The sequence below is a fragment of the Petaurus breviceps genome, unplaced genomic scaffold, assembly GCF_028583685.1.
Source record: "Petaurus breviceps papuanus isolate PSGF00001 unplaced genomic scaffold, PetGlider_PUasm1.0 90721, whole genome shotgun sequence".
In the NCBI taxonomy this organism is placed as follows: Eukaryota; Metazoa; Chordata; class Mammalia; order Diprotodontia; family Petauridae; genus Petaurus; species Petaurus breviceps.
Genome location: NW_027187322.1, coordinates 3,922,951 through 3,933,716, shown reverse-complemented (window position 1 = coordinate 3,933,716; position 10,766 = coordinate 3,922,951). Strand labels below are relative to the sequence as shown.

At 45.7% G+C, this 10,766-nt stretch overlaps 1 long non-coding RNA gene across 1 annotated transcript; it reads right to left on the bottom strand.

Moving 5' to 3' along the window:
• Positions 1-210: 210 nt before the first annotated feature.
• Positions 211-9,216, bottom strand: LOC138144694 (uncharacterized). The gene is made up of 3 exons (XR_011164010.1): positions 8,914-9,216; positions 7,746-7,849; positions 211-1,293 (listed from the first exon to the last, which is right to left on the bottom strand). It is a non-coding gene; the product is annotated as an uncharacterized lncRNA (long non-coding RNA).
• Between the last annotated feature and the right edge of the window lie 1,550 nt (positions 9,217-10,766).

Genomic DNA, 10,766 nt, shown 5'->3' with positions numbered 1-10,766 from the left:
CCTGCCTGTAACTGTATGATATTTGAGTTATTCCCTCCTGGCTGCTTGGGAGTTTTCATTTGGGGATCTCTTCCATCAAGTGATTGATGGATTTGTTCAATTTCTCTTTTACCCTATATATCAAAGGTATCAGGGAAGTTTTCCCTCATAGTTTCTTGAAAGATTATGTTTAGGCTGTTTTTTTAATCATAGCTTTCAGGTAGTCCAATAAATTTTAAAGTATCTCTCCTTGATCTATTTTCCTAAGTGAGTTGTTCTACTGATGAGATATTTCACATTTTCTTCTATTTTTTTTTCATTTCTTAAAAATTTTGTTCTATTGTTTCTTGAAGTCTCATGGAATCTTTAGCTTCTGCCTGCCCAATTCTAATTTTTGAGGAATTATTTTCTTTAGTGAGCTTTTGTACCCCCCTTTTTCCATTTGATCTTTTCTTTTTTAAAGATGTTCTTTGCTTAAGTGAATTTCTGTGCCTCTTTTTTACCATTGTTTTTAAGGTGATATTTTCTTTGATATTTTTGTGCCTCTTTTACCAAGCTGTTAATTCTCTTTTCATAAGTTTCTTGCATCATTCTAATTTTTCCTCTACCACTCTTCTCTCTTTCTTTAACTCTTCCAGGAATTCTTGCTGGTCTTGGGTCCAGTTAGCATTTTTCTTTTTTTTTCTTACTCATAGCTATTTTCACACCATTGTTTTCTAAGTTCACATCTTCGTATTCTCTGCCACTGTAGCTGGTTGGTTGGTTGGTTGCTGTCCTTTGTTCTCAAAGAGGACCAGAATGACATCACTATATTAAAGACAAGTTACAATGCATCCTACTGTGGCTGATCAGACCAGTACAAGCTTGGAATGCTCTACTATAGGTCAGGCACAAACAGTTCATGTGAACATTCGGGGTGGATTCTCAAGACTGCTGCATCTTGCATTTCTTTTGAGCTACTTCGTTCTGCTTTGCTCCTAGAGCACAGTAGTGGCTTTTTAGGATCAGGTTGGTTTTTTGCTGCTGCTGTTTGCTCATTTTCCTAGCCTACTTCTTCACTTTGAACTCTGTGTTAAAGTTGGGTTCTGCTTACCTGGAGGTGGGGAGGCACAGGTTTTTTTCATGTTGCTATTTTCAGAGCCAGTTCTGGGGGAATTGTAAGTTTCTGGTGCTTCCAAGGTGGTGTTGTCCTGCGAGAGGTGTGGTCACTGCTCTCCTGGTCTTTACTCAGGAAGGGCCCCTCCTCTCCTGCAGCCACAAGTACCTTTGCTCCTTTTGACCCTGGAACTGTCAGGCTTGAGTTAGCAGCAGTCCCTGCAGGAATGTGAGGAATGATTCATTAGGACCCCTACTCTGTCAATATTAATCAGTCTGACATTTAATGAATCATATAGGGTAATTAGATAAAACAAGTTCTCATAGTAGGCCTTTGTAATAAGCCTCATACTTTAATGTTCACTCCTTGCTTACCAGCTATGAAGCTTACTTGCACAACCACAAAGACATCTCCATCCTTTTACTCAAATTCCATGTCCAAACCCAGGCCGAGGGAGATGCTTTGATGCTTTGGAAAGCTCCCCGACGTATTTTTGTGCCCCTTTGCCCTTCTCTCTTGTCTGATATGAGCAGTTGAGCATCTTAGGACCACTTCTCAGTGGACATGCCCCTGGCTTCACCCAGCCTGTGACCCACCTGCTGATAGATCATTCTTGGCCTTCACGAGCAAGGTCTATGGATGAAGGAGATTCTTTATTTCACCATGCCTCTTTTGCATATTTGGGTATCAAGCCCTATAAAAACAAGTCCCCGTAGGAAGGGCTCATCTCAGACCATGAGGAGGATCTGGGCCATTGCATTCTAGAGGGGACCATGGCTCCTTTCATAAATCACCACTGATTCAGAGCTCTGTCTCAGTGGTTTTTCTTGGAGATTGGGCAAATTTAATCTCCACGGGAATATAGTAGTACTTAATAAATACTTGTTGACCAACCTCCTCTCCAAACTCCACCCCCTCAACATCAACAACAATGTGATTTCCAGGCCTAGGGAACAGCATGAGGAAAGGCATCCAGGTGGGGAAATGGGAACCTTGTCTGGGGATAAATATAGACCAGTGTGATTGGAGAGCAGAACGTGTGAAGAGGCTGAGGTGAGATAAGGCTGGAAAGAGTGCAGGGGCACATTCTGAAGAGCCTTGAATGTCAGGAAAAGCAGTTTATGTGAATGTCAGAAGACAGTGCAGAGCCACAGAGCCAGGACAGGGTTGAATGATAGGACTCCAATGGTGATGATTTCTTGGCAGGTAAATGGGTAGGAGAGGATACTCTGAGGACTTTCTTGACCTAAACCACCCACTTAGTCCCCAAACGCATTTGGAGTCAGCCAAGGGAACTTGTGAGGCCCCAGACACAGTGGGCTTTAAAAGTGAGTTTGGCTCCCGGGCAGTGGCAGAGGGACATTGCTCCCAAACAAAGAAAATCACCTGGTGTGGCCAGAACCAGGCAGACCTGTAGGGGAGGATCCAGAGCGGACCCACCAGCCTGAGGGATTCACCTCCCACGTGTTCCCTCTTCCTCACCCTGACCCCAAGACTGCTGGACTGCCAGGAGGCTGAGCCAAAGAAGGCACAGGCACCACCTCCTGGAGGGGGCCTGCCCTGGGCTCCCCACTGGTCAGGGCTGTCTCCAACCCTGAAATGAGTTTGCGTGGACCCTGTAAATTACTGTTGGTTTTGTTTTCCTCACCCGGCACCTCGCACACAGTAGGTACCCTATAAATGTGTGTTGGATTTAACTTAATTGAAAGTATCCTGGGGCGGCCAGGTGGCTCAGCGAGTAAGAGCCCCGGCTCCAGTGTTGGGATGACCTGGATCAAATCTGGGCTCAGATACTCAGCACCACACCCAGAAACACCTGGCCATGTAACCTTGAGCAAGTTACTTAACCCCGATTGCTTTAAGAAAAAACAAAGTCTCCTGTCTGTTCTTTAGAGGGAGCTGCCCCTTTCTGGCTTTGTGCTGCCCTCAGTGGCACCTGCAGAGGAAGGTGCTTTCCCCTGGTCCTAGGCAGTCCTTGGGAGGGAGGGACCAGCAAGAGCTGGAGGACGTAGGAATGGTAGGTTAAAGAAGCTTAACCATAGGCAGTTAAGATAAGGTAGACCAAGTAAGTGACTTGCCCAGGGTCACACAACTAATAAATGCCTGAGGCCCAATTTGAACTCAGGGCTTCCTGACACCAGACCCAGGGCTCTGTCTATGGCACCACCCAGCCGCAGGCTCCCTAACCCACATACTGAGCTGGATGAGAGGAGCAAACCTAGGGAAACCCCAGCGATTATAAGGAAATACCTGTTTTGGGAGGTGCCCAGTGCCTGGACTAACAAATCTCAAGAAAGAACTGCCCTGGCTACAGGGGCTACAGCAGCAGCTGGAAGAAATGAAATGGAATGATGAATGGCACAGGAAAACCTTGCCCCCAAACTGGCTGCCCCGAAAACTGGAATGGACGAGACAGAAAACAGGAAGAGAAATAGTAAAAGAAAGCTAAGAGATTACAAAAACAGGAAAATCTGAGAATGTGATATCGAAAACGATTTAGCTGGAAATCAGGTCCAGAAGAGAGAATTTAAGAACGGTCAGCTATGTGGCACAGTGAATAGAGCACTAGCCCTGGAGTCAGGAGGACCTGAGTTAGAATCTGACCTCAGACACTTAACACTAACAGTGTGACTTTGGGCAAGTCATTTAACCCCAACTGCCCTGCTCTCCCCCCTCCAAAAAGACCCCCCCCCAAAAAAAAGAATGATCAGGTTATCTAAAAAAACCACAATCAAACAAAAAAGTCTGGAAACTACATTTCAAGGAAGTATAAATGAAAACTGCCTGAATTCTAAAAACCAGAGGACAAAGTGAAAATAGAATCAGGAGGTGGAGCCAAAATGTCAGAGTAGCAGGAAAAAGGCGAGCTGAGCTCTCTCACCCACACCTCCTCTGCACAGATCTAGAAAACGCCCAGACCAAGTCCTGATCAGGAAATCCAATGAAAATTCACAGTGAGTCATTTTCCCCCGCCTAAGTTGTCACTGGGAGACAGACAGGGAGGTCTTTTGGCACTGAGGGTGGGGCCTGGCCAGGAACTTAGAGCATTCCAGTGCAGGGACTGAAAAAATCACACCCCAGAACAAAGAGAGATTTAGTGCAGATTTAGTGCAGAGGGTAAGGAACAGGCTCCAACACCAGCTCTGTTCTGGGTCACAGATTCAGAGTGGACTGAAGAAGGGAGCTGAGCATTGGGGCGGGAGGCCAGGGTGAGGGGAGGGTGCAGCAGGCTTTCTACTGTGCAGTAGCCAGCACCAGCCATACAGCTCTGCCCTAAAGAGAAGAGCAGGCTCTCTCTCCACCCTCTTAGACCAGTCTGAAGCTCACACTGGAATATCCAGGGCAGGAATCCCAGATCACAGTTTAGTCACTCTGAGTCAGAAGAGAGTTCCATCTGGTCGCTAGTGACTGTGTTAAAAGGCAATCTGTTGGAGCTGCGACTGGGGCAAGGCCATAGGCATGTTGCTCAGATCCAAGCCTAGGTCAGGAACTTACAGAGCTTAGAGAGGGGGCAGTGATCAGACTTTGCTCTGGGTTGGACCACACTGGAAGCACTGAAAGCTTTCAAGTCCTCAGCCTGAGGCATCCCTGAGATTCTGAAATAAGCTAATACTCCCAAGAAAGCAGCAGCAAGACCAAAGAGGACACATCCTCAGCCCAGACGTCTTCTTCAGAAGGGTGAAGAGTCCAAGCCTAACCTAGAGTCTGACATCAGGAAGAATGAGCAAACAAAAAAAGAATCCTACCATAAAGAGAATCCTACCATTTTCCATGGAACACTCAAACACTCAAACTCAGGGGGGAAAATTACTCCAAAACCATCCCCCCAAAAAAAGCCCCAAAGAAAAACACAATTTGAGCACAAGTTCAACTAGAAGTTCTTGAAGAGATGAAACAAAAAATAAGGAGTTAAAATGCTGGATTTTTTTTCAGGGGGGAGGGCAGGGCAATTGGGGTTAAGTGACTTGCCCAAGGTCACTCGGCTAGTAAGTGTTAAGTGCTTGAGGTCAGATTTGAACTCAGGTCCTCCTGATTCCAGGGCTGGTACTCTAGTCATTGTGCCACCTAGCCACCCCTGGGTTGTTTTTTTTTTTAATAAAAGAAATGAGAATGAGGAAAGAATTGGAAAAGAAATGAGAACTATGAGAGAAAGAATTAGAAAAGAAATTAATAGTTTGGCATTAATTGTAGTAAGCCTTTCTCAAGTAACCAATTTCCCGAAAATTAGAATGGACCAAATAGAAGATAATAGCTCCATAAAGAACAAAAAATATTAAAACAAATTTAAAAAAATAGAAGATAATGTAAAGTGTCTCATGGTGAAAACAACTAACCTGGAAAACACATCAGGGAGAGATAATTTAAGAATCATTGGACTATCTGAAAGTCATGACCAAAAAAAAAAAAAAAAAAAAAAAAAAACAAAAATTAAAAAAAAAAAAAAAAAAAAAATTTCAAAATATAGAAAACAACTAACCTGGAAAAAACATCAGGGAGAGATAATTTAAGAAACATTGGACTATTTTAAAATAAAAACCAAAAAAAAAAAAAAAAGAGCCTAGATACCATATTTCAAGAAATCTTAAAAATAAAACTTTCCAGATATCTTAGAACCAGAGGGCAAAATAGAAAAAATCTACTAGTTACCTCCTGAAGAAAATTAAAAAACACACACAAAAACAGAAAATGAAAACTCCCAGGATCAACATGGTCAAGATTCAGGGTTTCCAGATCAAAGAAAGGATAGTGCAAGCATCTAGAAGGAATGAATTCAAGTAAACAAGTTGCCACAGTACAGCTTACACAAGATTTAGCAGACAACACTGTAAAGTAAAGAAGAGGAGAGGTCGGAAGATGACATTCTAGAAGGCAAAAAGATCTAGCTTACAGCCAAGAGTAACTTACCCAGCAAAGGTGAGAATAATCCTCCAGGGGAATAAAGGATCTTTAATGAAATAGATTCCAAGTAGTACTGATGAAAATACTAGATCTTCATAGAAATTTTGACGTGTAAACACAAGATTCAAGAAAAACAAAAAGTTTAACATGAGCAAGCAATCTTAAAGGACTGAACAAGGATGAGGTGTTTATATTCTGATATGGGAAGATGAAACCTATTATCAGGGATCATAGAGGAAGTCTAATTAGACAGGAAATCTGGGAGAAATTCTTTTGTTTTAATTGTCTCAAAAGAAGGATGGAAAGGGAGGGAAGATGAATAAGAGGAGGAAAGGGAGGGGAGGGATGGGGGGAAATATCTTGTATAAGTGGTGCAAGTAAAAGTCTATACAACTAACGGGGAAAGGGTGGGGGAGAGAGGGAGACCCTAAAACTCACTCTCATCTGAACTGGTCAAAGAGGGGAATGATATATACACATAGAGTTCAGTACAGAAATGCATTTCACTCGACAGGGAAATACGGAAAGGAGAGAAGGAAGGGAGGAATGAGAGTGGAAGGACAGATTAAGGAAGGGATCAGTCCTCAGCAAAACAAATTTTAACCAAGGAGGGTGGATTTTGAAGAGAGATTTGAAAGAAAAGGAAGAAAGAATAAGAACATGAGATTGGGCTCTGGGTGAGAGAAAGCAAAGAGGGGCAGTGAAGCTGGAAATTTCTGATCAAGGTAATGAATGGCTATGATTGCAGAAGATTGTGATGAAACTTGCTCCCTGCTTCGTGGTAGAAAGGCAGGCACTCAGAGTACAAATTGACACTTTTTTTTTCTTGGATACAGTCAATGGGGAAATTGATTTTGCTTGACCATACATGTTGGTGTAATAGGAGTTTGGCACTCACCCAGACCATTTCAAATGGAGATAGTTACATTGGAAATGGACTTGCTTCTGTAAGGCAGGAGACCTTGTGCCCTGGCAGACATTCTGTGGGAGCCTACCACTTGATAGGGGCAGTCTCCTTCAGTTGGCTGCACAGCCAGAGTTGTCTGCGTCTTTAAATCTACCTCACTGATGCCAAGAATCTCTCTTTCCTGTAATATCCAGGGGAAGGACTCACAGCAGGCCAATATTCAGCAAGCTTGGTGAATGAAGGTTTCAAGGGCCCCCTTCCCCTACCCTAATGTCCTGTGGCCCTGAGACACGGGCTGTTTCATTTGTCCTTTTCAGTTCTGGGTGTGGGAAGTGGAGACTCTTCCTGGGACCCCAAGCCATAGAAACCTTGGACCCTAGGATTCCAGCCCAGATGTTGCTACCAGTCTAGCCAGTAAGCCCCAGGGGAATAAATGGACTTTTCCCGAATATAGTAAATAATTTTTATCAACATCCAAGAGCAAACGTTTTATGTAATGGAGAAAACTTAGAGGCCTTTCTGATAAGATCAAGGGTAAAAATAAGCATGGCCATTAAAAGAAATTGAGGGAATAGGCATAGGCAAGGAGGAAACAAGCATTTCTTTTTGTCAATTATATGATGGTACTTTTAAGGCTGTGTTCTGCAGGAAGCCTTCCCCAGCCCTTCTTAATTCCCGGGCCTTCTCTCTGCCCACTATTTCCTGTTGATCTTGAATACCTTTGGGGGCAGGTATTTGTTTGCTTGTTGGCTCCCTTGTTAGACTGTGAACTCCTTGAAGGCAGCGACTCTGTTTTTGCCTCTTTGTATCCTCAGTGCTTAGCCCAGTGCCCAGCAGACACTTAACAGATGTTTATTGACTGACCGAGAGCAGATTCCCTGCGCAGGCCTCTTCCCATCTTCCTCCCCACAGGGAACGGACACACTGGGGCTTCCTCTTCCCTCAGTCTATCTCCTGGCCTGGCTTGACTGCAGGTGGAGGAGAGAAAATGCTATTCCATCAGCTCCCCCCACTGGTCCCACTGGGTCATATCCTTCCCGTTCCAGTGAACTTGAACTCCAGGCTATCATTGTACAAAGCCCATTCTCTATTCCCAGCTGCCCCCCTCCCTTATTCCCAACCCCATCCAATCCAGGCCCTCCCCCACCTCCTCCCCTCCTCCCCATGTCACACTCTACAGCTCGCCGCCCTTTCTGCTGTGCTCTCTAGAATCCACGCTCCACAGGTGACAAACTTGCTTTCATCTTTCCTTTCCCCACTCCTTCCATCTTCTGGTGCTCCCTCTTGATGGAGGACCCAACCCACGGGGCTGCCCTGTCACTCCCAGCCTGAGGAGCTGGGCTCCTCTTGCTCCCCATCCCCACTTCCACCCTTGTAACTTCTCCTCCTTTGACGTTCATGCAGGTCATATCTACGGCCGCATCAGCATCGTCCCAGCCATTGTCTACTGCCCCCTGGGTCGCGCCCCTTCGCCCTTCAGTGAGTGTAGTGCCTCCTCCCCGTCTTTCCTCCTCCATCCTGCCCTCATACTTCAGCAAACCTAGTGACCTGGCTTTATTTAACCCTATCCTCTCAGCTCCTGAACGGGCTCGTTTTCCATGGCCATGCATGACTCCTTCCCACCATGGCTTGTGCTCTCATCACCACTTCCCAGTGTTCCACTTATCTGGCCACAGTCTGTTGTCATGCCACTTTTCCCTCTGCCTTGCCACCCCAGGTCCTGTTCTTCCTTCCCACAATGGCCTCCAATCCCTGGACTCCTCAGGGTCTTCCTGGGCCGTGACCCCTGCACTGGCTGAACTCTCCTTCTTTCCCAAGGCTGACCTTTTGGTGAGCCAGCTCAGCTCTGTCCTGCCCTTTTCTTTGGAGTCTCTGGCCCCTTCATCCCATTCTCATTTCGTCCTGCCAAGCCCCCACATTGGACTGCTCCCACCATCTGCTACCTTTGGTCGTATACAAGCCATATGGGCTACCTTCTTCAGTCACAGGATGTCACACTCTTCCTTAAGCACCAAAGGAGCACAATAGATACCTTGTCCACAAGATGCCATCATCCTTTCTCCCAGAATTCGCTGGTCTTCCCTAGGTCTCTCTGGAGCGTGTGCAGGAGATCCATCAGAAGATCAGCCAAGAAAGGAAATCACTGACTACTTCCTGAGTTGGAAGCTATGGCGTGATAGGAAACAATGCTCAGAAATACAGAGAAATTTCTGACACTCAGTCCATAGCTGGAAAATGTTTCCAGCTCCATCTGGACTCACCAAATTTAAATCATATAAGCAACCAACATTCTTTAGCCATGTTGTTTATTTAATGTAGAAGAAATTGGAAACTAAATAAAATACTACCACAAAGCTTCTGCCACATCCTTCCACCATGCCTGCAGATCACAGAAAGCCAAGGGATATTGGTACTGGTCTGATTCTAGAACAGAGACTAGAATAGGAAAAGCAAGAGAGAAACTGGGAATAGTTCCAGGATCTGGGTTGGCATCCTGACCTTTTCATCAGCTGCAGAGGGTTTTGGAAGCTGCCTTTCTTGTCTCTTATGCTGGTTTTGCACCCCACCCCACTCCAGGTCTCTGATGGTCTGGCCCCCAATTCAGGCTCTGCTCTCCTGCTGCTGTGGGAGCCTCTGCTGTTCAAGGATTACAGCCAAAGGTGAACCTTCTGAGGTCACACCAGCTATGCCGGGTGCTCAGGCTCCTTTCAGGAATCATCACCTACACTTAAGCTTGAAGGAAGAGAACGGAATAGAATAAGCATTCATTCATTCATTTTTTTATTCTTTTTGGAGGGAGGAAGGCAGGGCAGTTGGGTTAAGTGACTTGCCCAAGGTCACATGGCTAGTTTTGTGTTAAGTGTCTGAGGCCAGATTTGAGCTCAGGGCCTCCTGACTCCAGGTCTATTCACTGCACCACCTAGCCGCCCCAGGATGAGCATTTATTAAGTACCTCCTATATGCTAGACAGTGTGCTGGACACATTACCAATATTGTCTCATTTAATCCTCAGGTGACCATGTGAGACACATTGTCTTATTGTCCTATTTTATAGATGAGGAAACTGTTGCAGACAGAGGTTAACTGACTTGCCTAGGAAGTATCTGGGGCTAGATTTGAACTCAGGTCGTGCTGACTCTAGGCCCAGCACTCTATCCACTAGGCCACCTGGAGGCAAGACTTGCAGTGGCAGAAAGGTGACAGTAGCCCTTATCAGGTGTGGGGAACGGGAGGAGAGCATGGAGGCAGGAGATGGTAAGCTATGGCAGCTGAGAAGCCATTTTGGCCAGAGTGTGACTGTGTCAGGGAAAGTGGCCTAAGACATGAGACATCAGAAGGCCAGTCAGGGCTCGACTGGGAGAAGGCTGCTGGGCTAGGCAGGGTGGACTCTAACCTCTGAGGATCATGACTCACCTCCTAGAGGGTTCCAACATGCTACAAATATACCACCTATTCCACCCTGGACAATTCACTTCCTTGAGACACAGTTTCCTTGTCTGTAAAACGAGAGGGTTGGACTCGGTGGCCTCAGAAGTCCCTTCCAGTGCTTGGCCTGTGATCCTTGAGGGAAGGGATGGATTTGTTTTTGTATCCCTTGTACCTTCCATCTGCTCCCATGATACCAGAACCACACCCGTCCTCCCTCTGTGCCTCTCATCCATGGGCCCCCATAAAGATTTGAAGGGAGAAGACAGCCAAACCTGTTTGGGGGATATTTTTCTAACTCTCCTGATAGGGCCTGCCTACCAACGGACCGCCCAGGCTTTCCCTTGACTCTCCCTCTTTCTCAGTGCATGGCTGCCTATCTCCTTTTCCAATCTCCTATTTCTCTGAGAATATCTTCTGTGATACTTCTCCCACACAGTCTTGGCTGCCTTCTATTCA